The sequence below is a fragment of the Hylobates moloch genome, unplaced genomic scaffold (genome assembly GCF_009828535.3).
Source record: "Hylobates moloch isolate HMO894 unplaced genomic scaffold, HMol_V3 SCAFFOLD_8, whole genome shotgun sequence".
Classification (NCBI taxonomy): domain Eukaryota; kingdom Metazoa; phylum Chordata; class Mammalia; order Primates; family Hylobatidae; genus Hylobates; species Hylobates moloch.
Window position 1 is genome coordinate 7,839,764 of NW_026652283.1, and position 12,587 is coordinate 7,852,350.

The following is a 12,587-nucleotide window of genomic DNA, read 5'->3' on the forward strand; positions in this document are numbered from 1 at the left end:
GTCATCATCTAATTACAAAAATAGAACATACTTTGTTCTAGAAGAGATAAATTGAAATAATAACAGCAGTATAATGGGTAAAAAAAGTGAAAGATTTTCTTTTCAATTCCACTGCCCGAAGTAACTATTTTTAATAGGTTAGTGTTCATTCTTCCTGATCTTTTTTTTTCTGAATATAGCACACATTTTATTTGTTTGAGACAGGGCCTCAGTCTGTCGCCCAGGCTGGAGTGCAGTGGCACGATCTGGGCTCACTGCAACCTCTGCCTCCTAGGTTCAAGCAATTCTCCCACCTCATCCTCCTTAGTAGCTGGGACTACAGGCATGCGCCACCACAACTGGCTAATTTTTGTATTTTTTTGGTAGAGATGGGGTTTTGCCATGTTGGGCAGGCTGGTCTTGAACTCCTAAGCTCAGGTGATCCACCTGCCTCAGCCTCCCAAAGTGCTGTGATCATCAGTGTGAGCCACCCCGCCCGGCCTAACACACATTTTTTTAAAAGGTAGTTTTGAACATAAATGGGATGGTAATTTATATGTGATTTTATGTCTTGCTTTTTTACTTAACAATATATCAAAACGTATTTCCATGTTAGTACATATAATTCTATTGATTATTTTGGGTTTTCTTTCCTCCAATATTTGGAAATATTGAATAATATAGAATATTATTCAGAAAGCATATAAAATGTAAGATTATCATATATGTACATATATATCTAATTAAAATATATTTTATAAAAGCAATTAATTCCCAACGGTAAAAATTAAATATGAGAAGATTAAAGTAAAAACTAAAATTTCCTAAACACCTAGCTATCCTTTTTCCACTTTCCAGATGTAGTCTCTCTCATAAATACATGTATTCTACTATGCATATTGTTTTGTTCTATTTTTTCCACTTATCTTTTTATATCAGGACATCTTGGCCCAAATTATACTTTTTTTTTTTCTCCTGAGACAGAGTTTTGCTCTTGTCGCCCAGGTTGGAGTGCAATGGTGCGATCTCGGCTCACTGCAACTTCTGCCTCCTGGCTTCGATTGATTCTCCTGCCTCAGCCTCCCGAGTAGCTGGGATTACAGGTGCCCACAACCACGCCTGGCTAATTTTTTGTATGTTTAGTAGAGATGGGGTTTCACCATGTTGGCCAGGCTAGTCTCAAACTCCTGATCTCAGGTGATCCACTCACCTCGGCCTCCCAAAGTCCTGGGATTACAGGCGTGAGCCACTGCACGCGGTCCCAAATTATACTTTTTATGTTGCTCCATATTGTTCCATTTAATCAATTATTTTTTGTTGAATATTGTTTTTATCCAATTTTAAATGATTATAAACAAAACTCAATGAGCACTATTGTATTTACATGTTTTTCTGTAGAATAGAGTTTTAGAATTGGAATTGCTAAGTTTAAGAGCACACACTTTTACGTTTTGAAAGATACAGAATTTTCCACTAAAGAGACTTCACCAATTGTCACACTAAGTTCAGTACCATAAACATATAGTCTGCTCCTGCTCCTGACACAGTGTGTTGCACGCGGAAGATGGAGGAGGAATGAGAGATGTATCAGTAGGGGCTACTAGGAGGGCACAATACACCCTGGGAACATGAAACCGTAAGAGACTAATTCTCATGGAAGCAAACCCACGATGATGCACTGAAGAGGTAGCATCCGGGCCATAAGGATGGGTAGAAATTTGTCAGGCAATAGTACTGTAAAATAATACCTTGTTTGTCTCTCTCCCCTACCATGAATTTCTTGTCTGTCTCCAGTGGCTGCTACCTTGCCTGGTATAACAGGTCTGTGGCACCAATAAGTGAATGAATGTTTTTTTGAAAGGGATGTTGACATCTGAATATAATTCAAATAATTAACTTGAGTCCTTAAAGTTGTTTCTGGTGTGAATTCAATTTTACTAATTTCTCTCTCTCTAAAGATTACACAGCAATGTGACTGGGCGTGGTGGCTCATGCCTGTAATCCCAGCACTTTGGGAGACCGAGGCGGGCGGATCACCTGAGGTTGGGAGTTTGAGACCAGCCTGGCCAAGATGAAGAAACCCCGTCTCTACTAAAAATACAAAAATTTAGCTGGACGTTATACAGCAATTTAAACTGGTTTAAGAGCTCCCAGCTGTGTTCCTTGGATTTTTCAGGAAGAAAATTACTACAAACATGTTGTGAATAGTGTTCCTGTTTCTGGATGACTTCTCTCTCTTCTTATACAGTGCTGGTTGTTTTGTGGTGTATTGTGGAAAGCTCTGAGGAAGTTATGTGATTCACTTCTGTTTTGTTCTATTCTGAATATCTAAATATAAATTTCTAAAAGCAGGGATCAGCCACTTTGGAAAAAAGAAAATTTGAATATATATTGCAAAGGCAGCCATATTAAAACCTTTTACCAGTCACTTGACTAATTCTACACTGTCATTGATGGAGATCTGTATTAAAGCTTGTTTGGCCAAAATAAAAATTTTAGAATCACAGAATCTCTAGCTTGTTTTCTCTGAGAGAGTTAAATACATGATAAAGTTATTGTCCTTAAAGACTTCAACAAAAAATGATTAAATCCGTTATTAGGTAATTTGTAGTAACCTATGCTCTAAATTAAATATAACTAAGTGCCAAAAACTGTGGATGACGCAGACAAATGCAATGGCTGGTCAGCAAAGGGTAAGATTGATTGATGGTGGCTAGAATTAGCTGGAAAATTTTTGTGGAAGAAAAGATTCATGAGGTGAATAGAGCACTAGACCAGGAATGTGGAGACATGCATTCGACTTTCAGTTTTATAATAACTACTCGACCTTGCGCTAGATACTTGACCTAGAAATTTGTTGTTGTTTTCCTAGGTGGAAAATTAAAGGTTGGATTAAATGATCTTTCAGGTTTATTTTATATCTAACAATCTATAATTCTCTCATTTGAGCAGGGAGATTGAAGCTGAGAGGGCATTTCGAGGGAAAAGCATGAGCACATATTAAGGGGGAGGTGAGCCCAACACAAATAAATAGCACAGATACATTGCGTTGGTGGGAGTAAAAAGGGTATTCTAAGGACTAAGGGAGGGCAGGTAGAAAGCCTGGGTTTAAGTCTCAGCTCTGCCACTTACTAATTGTATTACTGAAAAGAAATTGCTCACACTCCATGTTCTCGTTTTCTCATCTGCAAAACAGGAACCGTGTCAGATATCATCTATCGATACTCAAGCCGTCCCCACCCCTCCTTATTATCTATTAGAAACCTATGGACTATGCCTCCTTGACCTTCTCTCCAGCTGGGTTCTGAAGAGGATCTTCCAGAAGGACATGTTCATGTGTCAATGGAAAGTAAGGAGAAAGAGGAACTATTGCCTTTCATTTCATAACTTGGTTGTGCACAGAGATTGCAAATCTATTTTAAAAGTAAAAGAGGCCGGGCGCGGTGGCTCACGCCTGTAATCCCAGCACTTTGGGAGGCCGAGGCAGGTGGATCATGAGGTCAGGAGATCGAGGCCATCCTGGCTAACACAGTGAAACCCCATCTCTACTAAAAATACTTAAAGAAATTCACCAGGTGTGGTGGCGGGCGCCTGTAGTCCCAGCTACTCTGGAGGCTGAGGCAGGAGAATGGCGTGAACCCGGGAGGCGGAGCTTGCAGTGAGCCGAGATTGTGCCACTGCACTCCCGGCTGGGCAAAAGAGCGAGACCCCATCTCAAAAAAAAAAAAAAAAAAAAAAAAAATAAGAGTACAAGCTTTTGGTCCAGTGTTCCTGGGTTTGAATTCTGATTCTGCCAATTGCTGTGTGATCTTAGGTAAATGACTTAACCTCTCTGTACCTCAATTTCCTCCGGTTTCATTCAATTGTCATGAGGATAAAATGAGTTAATAAGCATGCATTTGGACCAGTAGCTACTTCACAATGGGTGCTATGTGAATAAGAGTACAAGCTTTGGGCCGGGCGCGGTGGCTCACGCTTGTAATCCCAGCACTTTGGGAGGCCGAGGCAGGCGGATCACGAGGTCAGGAGATCGAGACCACGGTGAAACCCCGTCTCTACTAAAAATACAAAAAAATTAGCCGGGCGTGGTGGCAGGCGCCTGTAGTCCCAGCTACTCGGAGAGGCTGAGGCAGGAGAATGGCATGAACCTGGGAGGCGGAGCTTGCAGTGAGCCGAGATTGCGCCACTGCACTCCAGCCTGGGAGACAGAGTGAGACTCCGTCTCAAAAAAAAAAAAAAAAAAGGAAAAGAAAGCGGTCATTCATGCTTGTAACCCCAGCACTTTGGGAGGCCAAGGCAGGCAGATTGCCTGAGCCAGGGGTTCAAGACCAGCCTGGGTAATATGGCAAAACCCCCCTCTACTAAAAATACAAAAAATCAGCTGGGCATGGTGGTGCACACCGGTAGACCCAGGTACTTGGGAGGCTGAGGCGGGAGGATGGCTTGAGCTTGGGAGGTTGAGGCTGCAGGGAGCTATGATAGTGCCACTGCACTCCAGCTCAGGCAACAAAGAACCTGTCTCAAAAAATAAATAAAAATAAAAAATAAACAAGTAAAAGAACAAACACTACAAAATAGAATAAACATTAAAATTGTTAAAACAAAAGCAATATGGGAGAAAGGGATATCATTTAGCACCTGATTTCTGCAATGGAGGGGGCAGGTGTGGCAGCAGTGGCTGCTGGCTACTGGAGGCTCCAGCGGGATTACTGGTTCCAGCAGCAAGCAGCAACAAGCAGCAGGCCTGTGAGTTTAGATTCTTGTTAAGTGGCAGCAAGAACTCCCATCCTTAAAAGCAAATGCATGCTTTCCTATTCTAGGTAACATCCTTTTCCATTTTTTCTCTTCCAATTGTAGGGAAGCATCCTCCTGCAGTAATTGATACACAGCTAATATCATCTTCTCACTTTTTATTCCTCTATTTCTTTTGACACTTCTGTAGCCAAGTCTTGTTTTTCTTTCTCTTTTCTTTTCTTTTTTTTTTTTTTTTTTTGAGACAGGGTCTTGCTCTGTTGCCCAGGCTGGAGGGCAGTGGCTTTATTGTAGGTCACTGCATCCTTGAACTCCTGGGCTCAAGCGATCCTCCTGCCTCAGCCTCCCGAGTGGCTGGGACTACAGGCATGCACCACCACATCCAGCTATTTTTAAAAGTTGTTTTGCAGAGATGGGGTCTTACTATGTTGCCCAGACTGGTCTTGAACTCCTGGCCTCAACTCCCAAAATGCTATGATTACAGGCGTGAACCACCATGCCTGGCCCAAGTCCTTGTCTCATATATCCCTTTTGAAGTACCTACAGTGGTTTTAGATTTCCTGGCTGGAAAATGACTAATTCAGGGAATATTCTCTTACCTACTCTATAGGATTGCCAGGAGCAGATTAACAGACACACAAAGCTCTTAAAACAGTGCCAGCATATAAGGAGCTTAACAAATATTAGACATTATTATGTCAAAAAACTAATGTGAATTACGGTTGCTTATTAGATCAAAATCATTTTCCATCTCAGACAAGTGGCAAATAATTTACAAAATGTTCCCTTCCCAGTGTGAAATCATACCCTTTTTGTCAAGTCAAATTCTAACCTATGGCCCTCAAAGATGTAGATTAGATGTACTCTTTCCCCCCTAGAGTATAACTGCCTAATTATCCACGTAGTTATGGTAAAGCCAAGTAGGAACACAAACTGAAGAACAAAGTTGCCCAGAAATTAAAATAATTCAGTTAAAAAGTAAATAAAATAAAAAACTGTTAACTCTACCATAATAACAAATATCTATGCCTGGATCTTGAAAGAAATCAGCCAAATTTGGCATGATAACTCCGACAAATCTTAGTGATTTAAGCAAAATCTAACAAACTTTGCTTATTCTATCGATTTATTGGTTTTTGACTTTCTATTATAGAATGTATCTAGAATAGCCAGGTAGGAGAGGCTGAAGTGGAAGTAAACTGAATGCAGGTACATGTTTCATTAACACCCTTTGTGACTTTAGTTCTATAAAGCCAAAAGTGAACAAGGAGATAAGGGAGAAGACCACCCCTCATATTGTCTTTTGCCCAGTTTCTGCCTCCAAAGAAAGAAGAAGTAAAAACTAAAAGGCAGAAATGAAATCCACAAGCAGACAGCCCGGTGCCACACCATGGGCCTGGTAGTTAAAGATCGACCCCAACCTAATCAGTTATGTTATCTATAGATTTCAGACATTGTATAGAAAAGCACTGTGAAAATCCCTGTCCTGTTCTGTTCTGATCTAATGACAGCACATGCAGCCCCCAGACATGTACCCCCTGCTTGCTCAATTGATCACGACCCTCTCAGGCGGACCCCCTTAGAGTTGTGAGCCCTTAAAAAGGACAGGAATTGCTCACTCAGGGAGTTCAGTTGTTGGAGACATGAGTCTTGCCGAAGCTCCCAGCCGAATAAAGCCCTTCCTTCTTTAACTCGTCGTCTGAGGGCTTTTGTCTGTGGCTTGTCCTGCTACAGAGACAAGTCTTCTGTGTATGTCCAACTGATCTAATGAGAAGTCGTAGAAGCTTTTTTTTGGAGGGGAGACATATTGGAGGACTACTGAGGGGTATATGGCTCTCGTCAATGTAGGTCAAGGTATATTTTTGATACAAAAATTAGCTGGGCATGGTGATGCAAGCCTGTAGTTCCAGCTACTAGGGAGGCTGAGGCAGGAGGATTGTTTGAGCTTGGGAGGCAGAGGTTGCACCGAGCTGAGATCGCGCCACTGCACTCCAGCCTGGATGACAGAGGAGACTCCGTCTCAAAAAAAAAAAAAAAAAAAAAGAAGAAAATGTGTTCTCCATTTCTTTTCTCCTTTGCTCTTTCTTCTCCATTTCATTCCCACTAAAATGCAGGCAAAAGAAGGTGATGACACATAAACATTTCAGATAAAATGTTCCTTCTAAATCTCTTCAAATCATACTACACTGGGCAGATTTGTTAGCCATTAGGAGAAAAGGTGTTTTTTTTGTTTTTTTTTTTTTTTTTGAGATGGTGTCTCGCTCTGTTGCCAGGCTGGAGTGCAGTGGCATGATCTTGGCTCACTGCAATCTCTGCCTCCCGGGTTCAAGCGATTCCCCTGCCTCAGCCTCCCGAGTAGCTGGGACAACAGGCGTGCACCACCATGCCTGGCTAATTTTTAGTATTTTAGTAGAGACCGGGTTTCACTGTGTTGGCCAGGATGGTGTCAATCTCCTGACCCTGTGATCCACCGCCTTGGCCTCCCAAAGTGCTGGGATTACAGGCGTGAGCCACTGTGCCTAGCGAGAAAAGGTTTTAAAATGGCAATTATATTTTAGTTGTTATGTTTTGTTATGTATCTTCTGAAGTGCCAAAATATCAATTGTATCATTGTTTATATTTCCCTAAACAAACATAATACTTATTTCAAATGCTAGTTAGTATTAGTAATAACGTACACAGGATGGTTTATTAACTAGGCTCTGTGCTAAGCACTTCATTGGTTGTATGCTGTTTAACTCACACAGCAACCCAATGATGAGATAGGTAACTCATTGTTAAACAGGACACTGACATGCCAAGTAGCTATTTACCTAAGTTCACACCACTATGTAAGTGGCAGAGCTAGAACCAAAGAGCTGGCCTCCAGAGCTTCTGCTGTTAGCTGGAATGTTTCCCTAAATGCGAATACTCTCATTATGTGAGGCAGTCATATTTTATAAAGTCATGGGGAACACATCAAACGATCAATACTTTTTTTTTTTGAGACTGAGTCTCGCTCTGTCTCCCAGGCTAGAGTGCAGTGGCGCAGTCTTGGCTCACTGCAATCTCCACCTCCTGAGTTCAAGCGATTCTCCTGCCTCAGCCTCCTGAGTAGCTGAGATTACAGGCATCTGCCACCATGTCCGACAGATCAATACATAATCTTGTTTTATGTGTCTTTCTGTTTAAAGATGGCTTATTTACTTATTAATTATTTTTGAGAAGGAGTCCTCCTCTTCTTGCCAGGCTGGAGTGCAGTGGCTTGATCTTGGCTTAAGGGAAACTCCACCTCCTGGGTTCAAGCGATTCTCCTGCCTCAGCCTCCCAAATAGCTGGGATTACAGGCGCCCGCCAGCACACCCAGCTAATTTTTGTATTTTTAGTAGAGGCTCTGTTGGCCAGGCTGGTCTCAAACTCCTGACCTCAGGTGATCCACCTGCCTCAGCCTCTCAAAGTCCTGGGATTACAGGCGTGAGCCACCACACTCCGCCAATGGCTTATTTCACATACTTTGCTGATTTATTAGCGTTGACCTTTATAACGAAAGCTCTATAACTCATCCCTGAATGAAGTATAGCTAACACGCATGTTTCCTCTGTAAGGTATATCAAAGCCTTCTTATGTTTAGGAATACTAGACAGTATTTCAGCACTACGCTCAGTGAACATTTTAAATGATAAAATCATTTAAAAACAACAAAAAACCAAAAATTCAAAAAATGTGGCACTAAATAGACTGCGAAAAGGATACTTGTTTATAGTATGAAAGCTAAAACAAGAAGGCAGTATCACCTTGTTTGACAGCTGGATAAATTCTAGTAAGTACCTGATTTGCAAATACGTGATCCATAAATAACAAGTATCTACTGTAATCGCTGTAACTATTGTATATTCTGTCCCTTTTATAGATGAAGAGGTTGAGGAGAGAAGGAAAACATTATTGACACAGAATTGCATACTGGTTAATGACCTGGGTTTAGAGATAATTAGATATATGTCTGCCACTTATGGCTGTGGACAAATTATTTAATCACAATGTATCAGTTTCTTCTTCTGTAGAGTGGGCATGATCATAATAGTACCTATGTCATATGATTAGTGATATGATGCATATAAGCATGTAGAACAGTACTCAGTACTTGATAAATGTTAATTATTACTATAATTTAACCATAGGCATAGCAATGCTAGTAATACATACAAACATTTAACTATAAGTTATAGTCAGCTGTTGCTTTGGTACCAGGAATTTCGGGTTCTGTTCCTGACACTTAAATATTAGATGAGCAAGTCACTGACCTTTCTGTAACTCAGCATACTTTTTATGAAAATGGGAATAACATTACCTACTCTGCAAGATTGTTGTGAGAAATAAATGAGATAGTATGCGTGAAAGCATTTTGTAATCTTAAAGATCTTATATAAATATTAGGTAATGTGATCGTCATGATTATTATACAGAATGTTTATTGTTAAAATCGGTATCTGAGAACTTAGTTGTTCACCATAATTTATTGTGTGTTATATCACATATTTGGAAGAATGCATATAATTAATAGATACATTCTGAATAATAAAATTACCATCCATGAGCTTACCATTCAGCATCAGAAATAGAATGCTACCATTTTCTCTCAAGCATCCTCTACAAACTACCCTGATCTACCTCCTGCACCTCCTTACCAAGTAATCACAACTGGAAATTTTGTATTTATCATTTTCTTTTTTTTTGAGATGGAGTTTCACTCTTGTGTGCAGACTGGAGTGCAATGGCACGATCTTGGCTTACGGCAACCACTGCCTCCTGAGTTCAAGCAATTTTCCTGCCTCAGCCTCTGGAGTAGCTGGGATTACAAGCGCTTGCCACCACGCCCAGCCTGTATTTATCATTTCCTTAAATTTCATAAAATGTTTACACATCTTAGATTTGCCTTTTTAAAAGATTGTATAAATGGGACAGTTTTATTTTTAAATTTATTTTCCCTGCTTAATATTTTATTTTTGTCATCTATCCATGTTGATGCACACAGCAAATAGTTCATTTGTGTTCACTATTTATACTATCCCATTGTTCGTTCTAATGATGGACATTTATTTGCAATGTCTTGCTATTATAAATAGTAAACAACACTGCAGTGAAATTCTTGGGCATTTTTCCTACTGTATATTTGCAGGAGTTGCTCTACCTAAGTAGGAAATTCAGGGGTAATGAGGTATGAGCATATTCCATTTTACCAGATACTGCCAAAGTTCCCATTGCCCCACATCCTTACTGGCACTGGGTATTGACAGATATTTAAATTTTTGACAATCTGGGGTGTAAGAAATGTCCTCTAAGACTCTTCAATGAATAAGCTCATCACTCTGGAAATCAGCTATTTCCTTAGTAAGTCATCTGCACTCTAGTAACCATAGCAGGTAGTAGAAATTCTTTCTGCTGGGTTTCCATTTGATGGTGCAGTAGGGGGATGATGGAGTTGGGGGAAAAAGCAGGTATCTTTAGTTTTAGGGCCTGGTCCTTCTCCTAATTACACCTAGCACCTGCCAGATGACTCACATCCTCATTAAACAGTGGAGATTCACGAAGGGTGAGTCATTGCTGTAAATCTCCCTGGGGCCAAGTTTTATTCATGTTCTGAAGCTATTATATAGCTTGGACATGTAGGAGGAAAGGATATTTCCCTTAAATCATCAGGAAACAGAATTCTAACTTAAAGTGTCTTAAGTGAGACGTATCCTTTGCTTTTCAGGCTGTAGAACCCGATATGTTTTCTTCATGAATAGTATTAATACCAAAGTAGCTTTGATCCTAAGTTCTGTAGTTATAGGATCCTCAATCTTTTTTATTTTTTTCTCTCTCTAGGTTTCTAGATTATTGTCATTTAAACTACAAATATTGATTGAACACCTACCATGTGCCAGGCACTGTTCAAGGTGTTGGGGATACAGCAGTAAATAAATCAAAGTTAGAATTCATTACCCCTCAGATTTGAAGATTGTCAAATTTACAAGCAAAGCCAGTTTAACCTGACACAGCAGCTACAGCACAACACTGCAGAGCAAGGAGTAGGTATGGCTAGATTTAGGTCAATGGCTGACTTTAACTACTATTTGATTAAAATATGAGATCATGGTAAGACCAATACGGTGTTTTCAACTTTAAAAAATGTTCGTTTTTTAATGGTTGAAACTGATGGAGGGCTTACCCATCTCACGGTGGAAACAGTGTTGGTTTGTAAATAATGAGATATGAAGTTCTAATCCTGACTGCATCACCAACTATGTCTTTGGATGAGGTCTGAACTAAAAGGTTACTAAGGTCCACTCTAGCTAAAAAAATCCTGTAAACTATGATTCGAATCTCATTGCAATTTTTATTACCACTGCATGTGTAGCAACTTCAGGATTTAGGAAAATTATACTTTAACAAATACCATTGATAGCATTACCCTGAGCAAAGATAAGTCAGAATTTAATCTGTGATAAATACCTTTTTGTGTGTGCGTAAAGAAGAGCTGGGAAATATGTTACTGGTAGGGATAAGTTAAGAAAACTGTTAAGTTATTTTCATGTTTAAATTACATCTAAAAGTGATCAAGATTTGAGATGGGTAAAAGGCCTCCATGAATTTCAACAAAAGTGCTTTTGTTAAACTTGGTTAAATCATATACTTACAAAACCACATACAAGAACACTAGCTTGACTTTTAGCACAGTCTACTCTCAGCCCAGAACCTATGAGCTGTGTAGCTACTACTCCCAGGTGGTGGGCAAAGATAAGTTCAAGACAAGACATTTTTTATTTTTTATTTGTTTATTTTTTGATATGGAGTCTCATTCAGTAACCCAGGCTGGAGTGCAGTGGCGTGATCTTGGCTCACTGCAACCTTCGTCTCCTGGGTTCAAGCGATTCTCCTGCCTCAGCCTCCCAAGTAGCTGGCATTACAGGCATGCACCACTATGCCCAGATAGTTTTTGTATTTTCAGTAGAGACAGGGTTTCAACATGTTAGCCAGGCTGGTCTTGAACTCCTGACCTCAAGGCCTGCCTTGGCCTCCCAAGGTGCTGAGGTTACAGGCATGAACCACTGTGCCGGCTCAAGACATTTTTAATTATTTTGATTGGGAAAGAACAAACCATCCCTTTTAAGGCAGGCTGAAATGATCATTCATTTAGCAAATAAACATACAGAGTTCTTACTATAGTCTGAAAACTGTGCTAGATGCTGGGAAAACACAAACCTGTTTCTTTCCCTTGGAAAACAGTATGCCAACAAGCAGTTGAATGCAATGTGGTAAGAACTAAAACAGGTGTAAAAATGTTGTGGGAGCATAGAGGAGGCAGTTACCAGCTCTATTTAGAGAAGTTGAGGAAAACTTCTCAGATAAATTGATATTTAGATTAGATCTAAAGGCATCTTACCAAGGAATGAACGGGAAGGGCATTTCAATCTGTGCAAATATGTTCAGCATGAATAAAAATGGCATGTGTGGAAAATTATGGCAATGTGATCAGTTAAGCTAGAGAGGACATCGTGGGTGAGAGTGAGGAAGACTGTATTTTTTTCTGTTTCTGTTGAGATGAAGCGAGAGAAGGGAAATTTAAACTTATATAAAGAAAAAACATGGTTAAGTAAGGTTTTTTTTTTTTTAGGTGAAAGGACTTGAATATACTTATATGGTGAGGGAAAGGGGTGAGTGGAAAATGAGTTTTAAGATACAGGAAAGAAAGGAGATAACTGATTAAGCCAGGTCCCTGAGGAGAATCCAGGGCACACACAAGTGGATAGGAGAAAGAATAGATGAAGATGCAGATAGGACTATGAATAGAGTGTCATTAAGTTGAGAGAGTTCACACAAACTTTATTTTCTTAGGG